General features: G+C 42.6%; 1 long non-coding RNA gene across 10 annotated transcripts in view; it reads right to left on the bottom strand.

The window, feature by feature from the left end:
- Positions 1-13,005, bottom strand: part of LOC147369788 (uncharacterized) — a 43,923-nt gene that overhangs the window by 18,057 nt on the left and 12,861 nt on the right. For 4 of the 10 annotated variants that reach the window (XR_015167883.1, XR_015167882.1, XR_015167890.1 and 1 more), the window contains exon 1: positions 1,263-2,054. The exons of 2 other annotated variants lie outside the window; for them this stretch is intronic. This is a non-coding gene — a long non-coding RNA (uncharacterized LOC147369788). Of the gene's footprint in view, positions 1-1,262; positions 2,055-13,005 lie in introns of those variants that run through there. 4 more of the 10 variants (XR_015167885.1, XR_015167884.1, XR_015167891.1 and 1 more) reach the window with 1 other exon arrangement.

Genomic DNA, 13,005 nt, shown 5'->3' with positions numbered 1-13,005 from the left:
CTGATTTCCTCCAGGATGGACTGGTTGGATTGACTGGTATTGGTAAAATAACCTGAATTATATAAACTTCATTTTCAAAATTTAGCTTTTATCAGATCAGATCAGTCACTCAGTCGTGTCCGACTCTTTGCGACCTCATGAATCGCAGCACGCCAGGCCTCCCTATCCATCACCAACTCCCGGAGTTCACTGAGACTCACGTCCATCGAGTCAGTGATGCCATCCAGCCATCTCATCCTCTGTCGTCCCCTTCTCCCTCTGCCCCCAATCCCTCCCAGCATCAGTCTTTTCCAATGAGTCAACTCTTTGCATGAGGTGGCCAAAGTACTGGAGTTTCAGCCTTAGCATCATTTTTAAACTTTAAGAACAAAGAGCAGCCGAGAAAAAGACACAGCTGGTTCCATCCACCAATATCCCCTGGAAAACTGGTTAAATATCACAAACAAACATCTGGGCAAAGAAGGATGCCTAAAAGATGAGCAACACTGATTTTGCCTCAAAACAACACTTTAAATCAGTTTTTATAAGTACTGCCAATGAAGAACAGTCTTACTAAGAGAGCATTTTTTTTGAGCTGTGGTCTCATTCTGAGAATATGCTCTTTGCACCATCTTCAAGATGCAACAGTTCACATTTAGTAATTTTGGTCATAAATGGCCACCTAAGTATGTCAGGAATAATTTCGAATCTGTGACCCTTAAACCTTAAAATATAGACGAATGTAATTAACCTACTTGCAAAAGTATAAAAAAAAAAATCTGCTCTATACGCTCCTGACTTGGGAACATATGGTGTCGGATTACATGGTTGGCACCTGGCTGACTGCTGGGTCCATGTGTCACATTCTTACACAAACAGGCAGAGGCAGCACAAAGCCTGCCCGGAGGAGTCTCGGCCAAATCCAAAATAGGCAGCAAGAGCCACAGGCTCGGCCAGAAACTACTATAACAGCCTGGAGGAGGAAATGGAGCTCTCAGCACCACCTCTGAGCCCCGTTTCTCCTTCTGCCCCACAACTTTCCCGTAAGTCTCTTGAGAAGGACCCATGAAGGTTGGTTTCTCTGTTGACATGTATCTGTCTACACCCCTGGCTCTATTTATTAGGAAGAAATTAAGATAGTTTCAACTCATCTTCAGGGTTGGCTCTCTTAAGGCATTTTGAAGCAAATTAATCCACACAAATGCTTTCCAACCCAATTAAACTTGTGTTTATCATTTTCCCCACCCCCCACCCCCAGCTCCCAAATCCTGGCTTGTCTGTACCTAGTAAAGGACATTCACCTCCAATGTAGGACAAAAAAAGCAAAGTGGAGAGTCAGCAGCAGCTCTGCATCCCTTCTCTGTTCTTTCTTGAAAGTGCACCAGTTTGAACCGGTTTTGCCTCCTTAAATAGCTTGTCAATTAAGTGAAACAGCACCAGCTGAAAAGGGTTTTGCTGCACAGGTTGTTGATTAATCAGATCTTAAGTTACTTTACAGAGACAAAGCACTAGACATGTGCAAAACAGGAACCCACATCCCCAAGATGACCCTGGAATCAAGAATCTTCAGTCTACAAAACTCAAAAGAGTGAAAATGTTGCCACTGGAGCTCTTTACCAAGCAAGAAAATTTTCAATTAGGAAAACTTGGCTTCCAGCAGGACTAGTAGCCTATAAGGACTAATTCTAAGACTAGCCAATCAGCTTCCACATTTGAAATTCCTCTAGCCCTTTAAATTTCACCTTAACCCTGGATCAGGGAGACAAATTTGAGAGCTTTGCCTCATGCCTTTTTTGCCTGTCAACCTCACAGTAAAGCTCTTTCTTTTCTTGAAAGCCACTGCCATAGTATGGGCTTCTCTGTTCATAGGGCAGGGAGTCCTTGTTTGGTAATACTCAGCCCTTATTGTAGAGCCCATCTCTATCTCTGAAAATCAATTCAAAATGCACTGAGGGAGAATATGCCCCTCCACAGCCCAGTTCCCCAATTTCCCATTGCAATACTGAATGTCCCCAAACTCTTATTATTTCTTTTTTCTTTTGATTGGTATCCCTCTTTTTTGCTTTAAAAAAAAAAAAAATGTACCTACCCAGTTCAAGCTGAATCATGAGTCCAGAGTATGTAGCTGACGTCTGCTGAAGGGAGTTAAGAAACCCTAAGGAACTGGGTGGAGTTGGTACAGTTAGAATGAGAAGCAGCCTAGGGAAAGAGCCTGAGTGGCAGATGCATAGCTGTTTTGGCTCACCTGGGCCATCCCTTCACAACAAGCTGAGATGTGGAAGATATTAGTGGCAAGGAGGACAGGTCACTGAAGGGATTTAAAAATAGGTCTTTTTCAACCAACTAGAAGGATCCTTAGGAGAAGGCAATGGCACCCCACTCCAGCACTCTTGCCTGGAAAATCCCAGGGACGGGGGAGCCTGGTGGGCTGCCGTCTATGGGGTTGCACAGAGTCGGACATGACTGAAGCGACTTAGCAGCAGCAGCAGCAGCAGCAGGAGAAGGATCCCTAAGATCAAAAGAGAAAAGACCAGCTACATCCACTAGTAAGGAATATACTCCTCCTACCCGCTTCCGAAGTATACTGTCTGGTCAGAATAACACAGTGAATGGGAGGACTGTTCTTTGCTTTCCATGCCCATCTTGGTGGCTGTAGTAGACATCTGCTCTTTCTGCTCACCCACAGTCTATTTCCTGTATCTTCTGTTAATAACCCTCCTGTTCTCCTAATGGAAAACTTCTTTCTTACTCTTACCAATTGTGATGAAGGTGCCAAGCTTAATACCTCGCCCCCATCCCATCACCACTGGCCACAGGGATAAGCATTCAATCCAAGTAGGTGAGGCAGCTTTTTCATTTTGTTGGCATAAATGAATTAATCCCAAGAAGTGGGCATGTAACCCAAACTAGGTCAATGACAACTTTCTCTGATATTTACATAAAACTGGAGTCTAAAGCATTCTTTTTCCTCTGGCGTCACCAAGCTGGGACTAGGTAAAGCCGGAGCTGCCTATGCCACATCCCCCACTATGTGGAGGAAGCCATGACACAGTCTGTATGAAGAGGCCGTAAATGGGATGGATATGTAGGAGAGAGAAAGATGGCACAGAGGGGAATGAGTTGACAAGAGACAAAAGAAAGATGGGAGAGAAGTTGGGGAGGATAATGAGGGAAGAGAGATGGAAGAACAGAGAAAGATGGGGGGAGAAAGAAGAAAGACAAAAATTGGAGACAACATGGTACAAACGTGGGTAGAAAGGGGGTGAGAGAAAGATGGAGAGAGATGGGAGAGGGAAAATGGGGGAGAGAGATGAGATAATAGAATGCTGGGGGAAAGAGAAAGTTGGGAAGAGGGGTGGAGGAGGGAGAGAAACGAAGGAGAGAGGGAAATAAAAACTGGGATGAGAGAGAAAGATATAGGGAAAGGCAGATTGGAAGAGAGATGGGAAGAGGTGAAGGAGAAATAAGAGACAAAGGAGAGAAGACAGAAACCCAGTGGCTTTGCTTGGAGTCCTCCTTCCAGGCTACCCTTGAGGCCCCTGGCACCCTTGTGTACATGAGTTTACAACCAGGTTTGAATTGATCCTAACACTTGCAACCAAGAGTGGTAACCACTCTGATGCCCTTTATTAAATCCAAACCTATTTACAAGCCTCGCTCTCACAGCTTTGTTCTAGAACTCCAAGATGAACTGGAGGTTTCACCAATCACCACAAAGCATAATCACTCTTAGAATCTATCCACACTTCAAATAAGTGGAGAAAATATAATTTCCTTTCCTCTGCCTGAAGAGAGCATGTAAAGATCCTTATTTCTTTGGTATCTGGCTATCAGAAACCAATCTTCTGCCAAAAATACAAAAGAAACTACTTGGACGTTAAAAGCAGCATTTAGGAGAAATAATGTTGTACATCATACCAAAATCTAATGTGGCTTTATGCAAAATAGTAATGTGTCTAGTAATGCAAAGATTCTTCTAAAGTAGGTTAATAACAATCCAATATTATTCTCCTTTAAAAAAATGAAAATGTATGTTAAAAAAAAAAGAGGCCTAAAGTAGCTGAATCTTGTACCCATTGATGGAGCTGATTTACATAGATAGCATTTAACATTCCATCATCATTATGCTATCAGTCTCCTGTCTAACATGCAAGTCTAAAGACATTTGGTGTGCTTAGAGGTTAAAAAAAAAAAAAAACAAACTCTATACCCGCCAGCCAAAATGGTAGTAAATGACAAAAAGAAAAAAGAAAGAAAAGAAAAGAAAAAAACAGGAAAAAAAATTTTAGGCAGCCAGATGAATATTAACTGGGATGAGAAAAAGACTGTCTCCCCCCACCCCACTTCTGTATCAATATAGTAACCTAAAAGATTGAATAAAAGAAAACTAAATATTTAAGAATAAAATGTGATTATGAAATGGGGATCAGGGAGAAAAGGGAAGCATTATGGTAATAGTTGAGTCTGCTAGAGAAAGCAGCTTTGAGAGTGCCCGCACTGACTTAAATGGAGAGCAAATGTAAATGAACCCCAGTTCTTTGAGTCCTTTAGACTCAACTGTGTGAATATTCTCAGATTTTTTTTTTTTTTCTTTTAAAATGTTAAGTGAATTTAATTCTGATGAGAAGAATCAGAGAGAGTGCTCTGGGAGTCACGTCTGTCTGTGCAGTGTGGAGAGGAGAAGCAGGGGGCCACGGGTACGTGCATCCTCCTCAGGGTGAGAGCTCCTTCTTGGCCATGCATTGAGCTGTGACCTTGCAGATCTTACGGCCTCTTTAGTGCCTCTGCCAGCATATCAAGAGGGCCAGAAGGATCAGAGGTACGGTAGAGTCTGGGGCTTTGTAAAGCCATTGACCTCCATCACCCTAACCTCTAGGGGGTTCTGAACTGTATCCAGACAAGCTGAAAGAGCCTTGGTTATGTCACATGTGTGCAGCCAGGGTGCGTGTGCAGAGGCACCCTTTAAATCACCTGAAAGAGAGGTATATGGAGGCAGAGGAGAAAGGAAACGAAAAACAATAGAGCATGGGGAGAAGCAGCAGGCAAGTAGAGAGGGGAGCAAGAAGGCAATGATGAAAGAGAAGATGCGGAAGAGGTGGAGAAAAGATTAGTCAAGGAAATATATATTTTCTTCACTTCTGCTCATCTGGTTTCTTACCCTGAACATCTAAGCCTTCTAGCAATTGCTCCACACATAGCTGCCCATTCCAAGCCCCTGGGCAGTCATCACTCCCATAATATGTCCAAGTGCGCATCAAAATCCTTTCAACACAGCTTGCTGACAGCCACTGCTGTTTAAAAGGACAATGCCCTTAACATACAAGTGCCATCTCTAGGCCTTTTCCTTAGCCTTATATCCCAGACTGTGTGTCCTCTAGCAAATGTCAATAGCCTGGGATTGCTCCTAACATTGTTGAAATTTATTTACAAGGCAAAGGGACAGAAGTCAATTAAATAGAGTGTGATACCAAGAGAAATATGCAGAAACTTCCTGTTTTAAACTAACAACCTTGGGCCATGTTTCTTTTTGTCCTGCTCCACAGTGTGACAAGACTAAACCAGACAAACCAGGTTCTCCCAGCCAGCAGTCTAGTCTACGAAAGAACAAAGATAAAATAAAGTGACAGCTTTTGAATATTAATAGGGCATATCAGCAAGGGTGAGCAGCAAACAGTAGAAGTCATCCACAAGTTCTAAAAGCAGTTCCTAAAAGCCCGAATTCATCTCATCACTCCCCACTTAAGAATTCCACTAAGAAAATGAATCTTTATTTCAAAAATAAACTTCTGAGATGACTAGAGATGAAAGCAGAGAAAGAAAGACTGAAGCACCGCAGGACCAGCTTTCACTCATCCTCTCCCCCCGGGGCCCATCATGATGCCAAGCATATTATAGATGCCCAATAAATGTTTGTGGCATGAATGATATGAAAAGAAAAGGAACGTTTTAAAATCAACCTCAGAATGGGAATGGGCTTTGAAAACAGGCTGGCCCCAATCAGGATCACAGAAATAGAAAATGGAGTTTGAGGTCACTGAGATCTACTCCAGACATTACCTATAGAATCTTTGGAGAGTTTTCCTTTTTAAAGAAAAGTGGAAACAAAGTTTCTGGGGCACCCCATTTCTATCTTTCGTATTCACTTACCTACAAACTCATGTATTCAATACTCCTTCAATAAATGTTACTGAGTGCCTATTATGTGTCAGGCACTGTGTAAGGCTCTCAGACACTAGTGATAAAGACAAGTAAGGGACCAGTTCTCAGGAAACTTATATTTGCTTTGTTCCTCCTCTTTGCCCTAAACCTAAGCCTGGCCCAAACCATGACATGCATTAACTATTTCAACAGCCTGAATTGCTTCCCTAACACAAATGTCCTCCACCCCTAATTCATCTTTCCCATCTAATTTTTCTAAAAGATTGTCATCATGTTGTTCACCTACTCCAAAATCTCCAGTGGTTCCCTATCATCTGTGATTCACTTTGCACGCTCAGTCGCTCAGTTGTGTCCAACTCTTTGCAACCCCATGGACTGCAGCACGCCAGGTTCCTCTAGTTCATGAAATTTTCCAGGCAAGAATACTGGAGTGGGTTGCCATTTCCTATTCCAGGGGATCTTCCCCACCCAGAGACTGAACTTGTATCTGTTTCATTTCCTGCATTGGCAGGCAGATTTGTTACCACTGAGCCACCTGGAGAGTCCATAATTCACTGTAAGATCCAGTTATCAATCGTCCCTCGTGGTTCCCTTGGGCTTCCCTTGTGGCTCAGCCGGTAAAGAATCTGCCTGCAATGCAGGAGACCTGAGTTCGATCCCTGAGTTGGGAAGATCCCATGGAGAAGGGAAAGGCTACCCTCTCCAGTTTCTGGTCTGGAGAATTCCATGGACTGTATAGTCCATGGGGTTGCAAAGAGTCAGACGTGACTGAGCAACTTCAAAATTATCAATCAGGTACTCTGTATTAGGCATAAGGCTAAGATAAAGTCTGTACTCCCCAGCACACACTGAGGGGTATATTGGTTATTTATTGCTATATAGCAAGTTACTCTGAAACGTGGATGCTTAAAACAACAACTGAGTATTATCTTCCAGTTTATGTGGGTCAGGTAGCCAGGAGAAGCTTAGCAATTAAACTGAGATTACAGTCAAGTTGTCAGCCAGGGCTACAGTCCTGTTTTCAAATTCTGTTGCTGGAAAAGACTCATGAAAGTTCTTTGGATAGCAAGGATATCAAACCAGTCAATCCTGAAGGAAATCAACCCTGAATGTTCATTAGAAGGACTGGTGCTGAAGTTGAAGCTTCAATACTTTGGACAACTGATTCAAAGTACTGACTCATTGGAAAAGACCCTGATGCTGGGAAAGATTGAGGACAGGACGATAAGGAAGCGACAAAGGACCAGATGGTTAGATGGCATTACCGACTCAATGGACATGAGTTTCAGCAAGCTCCAGGAGATAGTGAAGGACAGGGAAGTCTAGCTTACTAGTTCATGGAGTCTCAAAGAATCAGACATGACTTAGCAGCTGAACAACCACAACAGTCACCTGCAGGCCTAATCAACGCTGGAGGATATACTTCCAAGAAGGCTCACTCACATGGCATTGGTGGAAGCATAGTGACTAAGATCCTGGATTCAAATTCCACCTCTACTTTTGGCAAGTTACTTTAGCTCTGCCTACCTTGATTTCCTCAGCTATAAAATAATCTACTCTATATAAGCTGTCATGATAATGAAATGAATCAATATTTATAAATTACTAAGAAGAGTGCTTGTCATGTAATAAGTTCTATTATAGGATCTGTTAAATAATATAGATATTGTTTTTCTTCAAGTTCAAGTTCTATACTTCCATCAGATCAGATCAGATCAGTCGCTCAGTCTTGTCTGACTCTTTGTGACCCCATGAATCGCAGCATGCCAGGCCTCCCTATCCATCACCAACTCTCGGAGTTCACTCAGACTCATGTCCATTGAGTCAGTGATGCCATCCAGCCATCTCATCCTCTGTCATCCCCTTCTCCTTCTGCCCCCAATCCCTCCCAGCATCAGAGTCTTTTCCAATGAGTCAACTCTTTGCATGAGGTGGCCAAAGTACTGGAGTTTCAGCTTTAGCATCATTCCTTCCAAAGAAATCCCAGGGCTGATCTCCTTCAGAATGGACTGGTTGGATCTCCTTGCAGTCCAAGGGACTCTCAAGAGTCTTCTCCAACACCACAGGTCAAAAGCATCAATTCTTCAGCACTCAGCCTTCTTCACAGTCCAACTCTCACATCCATACATGACCACTGGAAAAACCATAGCCTTGACTAAACAAACCTTTGTTGGCAAAGTAATGTCTCTGCTTTTGAACATGCTATCTAGGTTGGTCATAACTTTCCTTCCAAGGAGTAAGCGTCTTTTAATTTCATGGCTGCAGTCAACATCTGCAGTGATTTTGGAGCCCAGAAAAATAAAGACACTGTTTCCACTGTTTCCCCATCTATTTCCCATGAAGTGATGGGACCAGATGCCATGATCTTCATTTTCTGAATGTTGAGCTTTAAGCCAACTTTTTCACTCTCCACTTGCACTTTCATCAAGAGGCTTTTGAGTTCCTTTTCACTTTCTGCCATAAGAGTGGTGTCATCTGCATATCTGAGGTTATTGATATTTCTCCCGGCAATCTTGATTCCAGCTTGTGTTTCTTCCAGTCCAGCGTTTCTCATGATGTACTCTGCATATAAGTTAAATAAACAGGGTGACAATATACAGCCTTGACGTACTCCTTTTCCTATTTGGAACCAGTCTGTTGTTCCATGTCCAGTTCTAACTGTTGCTTCCTGACCTGCATACAGATTTCTCAAGAGGCAGATCAGGTGGTCTGGTATTCCCATCTCTTTCAGAATTTTCCACAGTTTATTGTGATCCACACAGTCAAAGGCTTTGGCATAGTCAATAAAGCAGAAATAGATGTTTTTCTGGAACTCTCTTGCTTTTTCCATGATCCAGCGGACGTTGGCAATTTGATCTCTGGTTCCTCTGCCTTTTCTAAAACCAACTTGAACATCAGGAAATTCACGGTTCACATATTGCTGAAGCCTGGCTTGGAGAATTTTGAGCATTACTTTACTAGCGTGTGAGATGAGTGCAATTGTGCGGTAGTTTGAGCATTCTTTGGCATTGCCTGTCTATACTTCCATACTATAGCCCATAGTGAACTCCCCTTCACTAAACTGCTAATGTTGTAATTGTGACCCGTTTTAACCCTGGTCAGAGCTACAAATTATCCCTGAATTACCTCATCTGAAGACATTTCATCTTTTCTCCCAATTGTTGTTTCCTGACAGTCTTTAAATTCTGTACTTCCTTAGAGTACCTAGGAAAGAGTAAGCATTCAATTCAAAAAAGAATAAAAAAAGTAATTAATTCACATTAGCCCCTAGGAAAAAAAATTCATGCTGCTAGTCTAGTCTCCCCAAACACCAAGGAACCACATTCTCATTATTTCCACGTGACCCTCTCATATCATAGAGTTGACCCAAATTAGACTTTCCTGCAAGATCAGCCATATATTGGTCCCCTTCCTCACAAAGGAAGACTAACAAAAACACCCAAGATGATGGGGTGGAGTCTCCTTGGATCTAGAGGTAGAAGAAGACCTGAGCCTCATACAGGAAGGCCCAGTATTGCTACAAAGTTCTGTAAAGCAAATAATATGTATCGTGGTATTATTAAATCTTAAGGAACCTAACATTTCAAAATCATTGCCAACAAATGCTCCTTTTCCATCCTGGACTCAAAACATTATGGAGTTTTAGGACTCTCTACCTACACTTTTTTTTTTAAATGGTGGTATTTCCTTCCTTAGTCTTAGTCTATAAAATGAGAAGGTTGGACAAAGTCTCTAGGGTCCTTTTCATTTTAAAAAAAGATTGCTATTTTTCTGATTCTAATGCCTTCTCTGCTTTGCCAGGCAGGGTTTCTATGAAGATGAAGTTAGAAAATGTGCATGAAAGTGCTTTGAAAACTATAAAGCACGAATCAAAATGTGAGGCATTATCCTCATTGTTGTTGCCATAGCCCCAAAAATCCCTAGAGAAAACTTTTCAAAGACCTGCTTGATAACATCCCACTGGGATCCTAAATAAGAAAAGCTCTTCCTCAAGATCGCTCCTGCTGCTGGGAAGTCCACAAGGTTGTTTCTGTACATTAGCAGCTTCTCACAGCAAATGCTTTTCAGAGACTAACTGCCCACAGGAGGGGGGCAGAAATTATCAGGTGACCTAATCCTGAGGTCTAGTCTAAGTCCTGAAGGAACAAGGCTGTGCTCAATTAGTGATGTCTGCTATGGGCATGGGATGGAGAAGTGGTCTCCAGCTGATTGATATTCTTAGATTAGGTCCTTTTGTAGCTGGAATGTACAAGCATCAATTATGTGCCTGGGATTTTACTAAGGGTTTTACAAAAATGATTTCATTTTTGGAGTAGGTACTAATGTTAATCATTTTACAAATGAGGAAACTGAGACCCAAAAAGCTGACTAAGACCACACTGCTGGTATGAGCCAAAATTAGAAACTTAGGCTGAGCAATCCCAAGGCCAATGTACTTTATTATAACATCACACTGAACTTTAGCTAGGATCTTAAGACAGCATACAAGGAGCTAAACCAAAGAGGCTTCCTTATGCTTTTCCTGAATAATGGATGAAGTTGCTAGTATCAGCTCAAGGTTGGGAGATTATTGGCAGAATCTGGATTAGTACAGGGAGTGAAGCAGAAGTCTGTAAACTTCTTTTATTGCACACTCCATTAGTTAAAAATTGTGTCATCCAATTAAGCATAGATATCTACTTATATATGAAGGTATTTATTTTCAAATTGCAGGCATATATCACAATGCTAATGTATTAATACATATTAAAACACATCAAAAATAGAACATTTTAAACTGAGAAGCCTACACAAATACAAATTTTAACATTTTCTACCCAAACCCCAAAGGGATTAGTGTGCCCAGTCTCAGGGTACACACAGCCACTTTCTGTTACACAGAGCAAGAATGACGTGTTTTCTTTATTATACCTCTGTTTGTTTCCTCTTTGGGCTCAAGTTCAGGGCTAGACCTGGGCAAAAAAGGATCACTTCCTCTCCCTACCCTCCCTTAATTACCTTTGCTCCCCATCCCCACACTTCATCCCCATACTCTTTCCCAGGTTCCCAGGCACCCAAGCATCTTCAAGCTTTTCATATCCACTGCTCAAAGTCTCCCCTTTGAGTCCTTGTCCGGGGCTGGGACCTCCTGCTATGGCCAGCTCAGTTCAGTCACTCAGTCGTGTCTGACTCTTTGTGACTCCATGAATCGCAGCACGCCAGGCCTCCCTGTCCATCACCAACTCACGGAGTTCACTGAGACTCAGTCCATCGAGTCAGTGATGTCATCCAGCCATCTCATCCTCTGTCGTTCCCTTCTCCTCCTGCCTTCAATCTTTCCCAGCATCAGGGTCTTTTCCAATGAATCAACTCTTCGCATGAGGTGGCCAAAATATTGGAGTTTCAGCTTTAGCATCATTCCTTCCAATGAACACCCAGGACTGATCTATTTTAGGATGGACTGGTTGGATCTCCTTGCAGTCCAAGGGACTCTCGAGAGTCTTTTCCAACACCACAGTTCAAAAGCATCAATTCTTCAGCGCTCAGCTTTCTTCACAGTCCAACTCTCACATCCATACATGACCACTGGAAAAACCATAGCCTTGACTAGACAGACCTTTGTTGGTAAATTAATGTCTCTGCTTTTTAATATGCTGTATAGGTTGGTAATAACTTTCCTTCCAAGAAGTAAGCATCTTTTAATTTCATAGCTGCAATCATCCTCTGCAGTGATTTTGGAGCCCCCAAAAATAAAGTCTGACACTGTTTCCACTGTTTCCCCATCTATGTCCCATGAAGTGATGGGACCAGATGCCATGATCTTCGTTTTCTGAATGTTGAGCTTTAAGCCAACTTTTTCACTCTCCTCTTGCACTTTCATCAAGAGTGAACCACACATTTATACACTCATTCGTTAAAACACTTACTGATCACCTGTTATAGGCAAGCACTGTAAGAACCTGGGAAATCCAAAGCTGAACCAGTTCCAGGCATACCTGGACCAGAATAGGAATTAGTATACACAAATAACTTGATATGATACTAAGTTGAAAGTGGTAAGTTCACTAAGAGAGACAGGGGAAAAATGACTTCTCATGAAAGGATCCATGGAATGTGTGTGAATAAGGAGACTGTGAACATGAGTCGGTGGGATTCAGAAATGGTAGGAAGTTCCCTTCAGGATCAGGAGCCAATGAGGAGGAATGGAAAAGAGGTGGGGTAACTTTCTAAGCAAAACAAAAGATGTGGGCAAGAGTTGATTCCATGATATATGGCACGACAACAATGTTCAAACAGAAAGAAAAGAACAGAGGGGCCAGAGCAACCAATCTAGAGAGTGCAGAACTTGATGGAGCTGATCGATGGCCATGGCTCAAACCCCAAAAGGCTCACAGGCTGAGTTAATTCCTTGAAGGCAAAGTATGCAGAGCAGCCAAAATCAGATTTACCTCAAGAAATGCTGCTCCCACTGCAGTGTACAGAGTAGACAGAAGGCAGGTAAAGGAGGGCACATCACCCTAACACTTTCCTCTAGAAATGAGTGCATCACCCCAGGTGTCCCTTGGAACATTCTGGCAGGGTAAAAGACTGCTCTGAAGAATGTTCTTAGCCTAGCCTATTCCTCAGCTACTCAGGAACCCATCTTCCATCAGAATTAACCACAAAGCCCAGACTGCCAAAAATAAAAATAAAAAAAGGCAGGAGATCTCCTACTCCAAGCCCTGCACATTTTGTACATCAACCCATCTCTACTGCCTGGTGACTTCAGGAAAAGATTTCCGGCCACTGGCCCTTGACAGCCTGGGCTGGGTCTCCTCCTGGCAGGACAGATTCTTCTCTTGGTCAGTCAGAAGCTGGGGAATCAGATTTCCCATTTGGTTCCCAGGG

Source organism: Bos grunniens, chromosome 7 (assembly GCF_055505025.1).
Source record: "Bos grunniens cultivar Pamir isolate PY7600 chromosome 7, Bosgru_T2T1.0, whole genome shotgun sequence".
NCBI lineage: Eukaryota > Metazoa > Chordata > Mammalia > Artiodactyla > Bovidae > Bos > Bos grunniens.
This window is presented reverse-complemented; position numbering and strand designations above follow the sequence as displayed.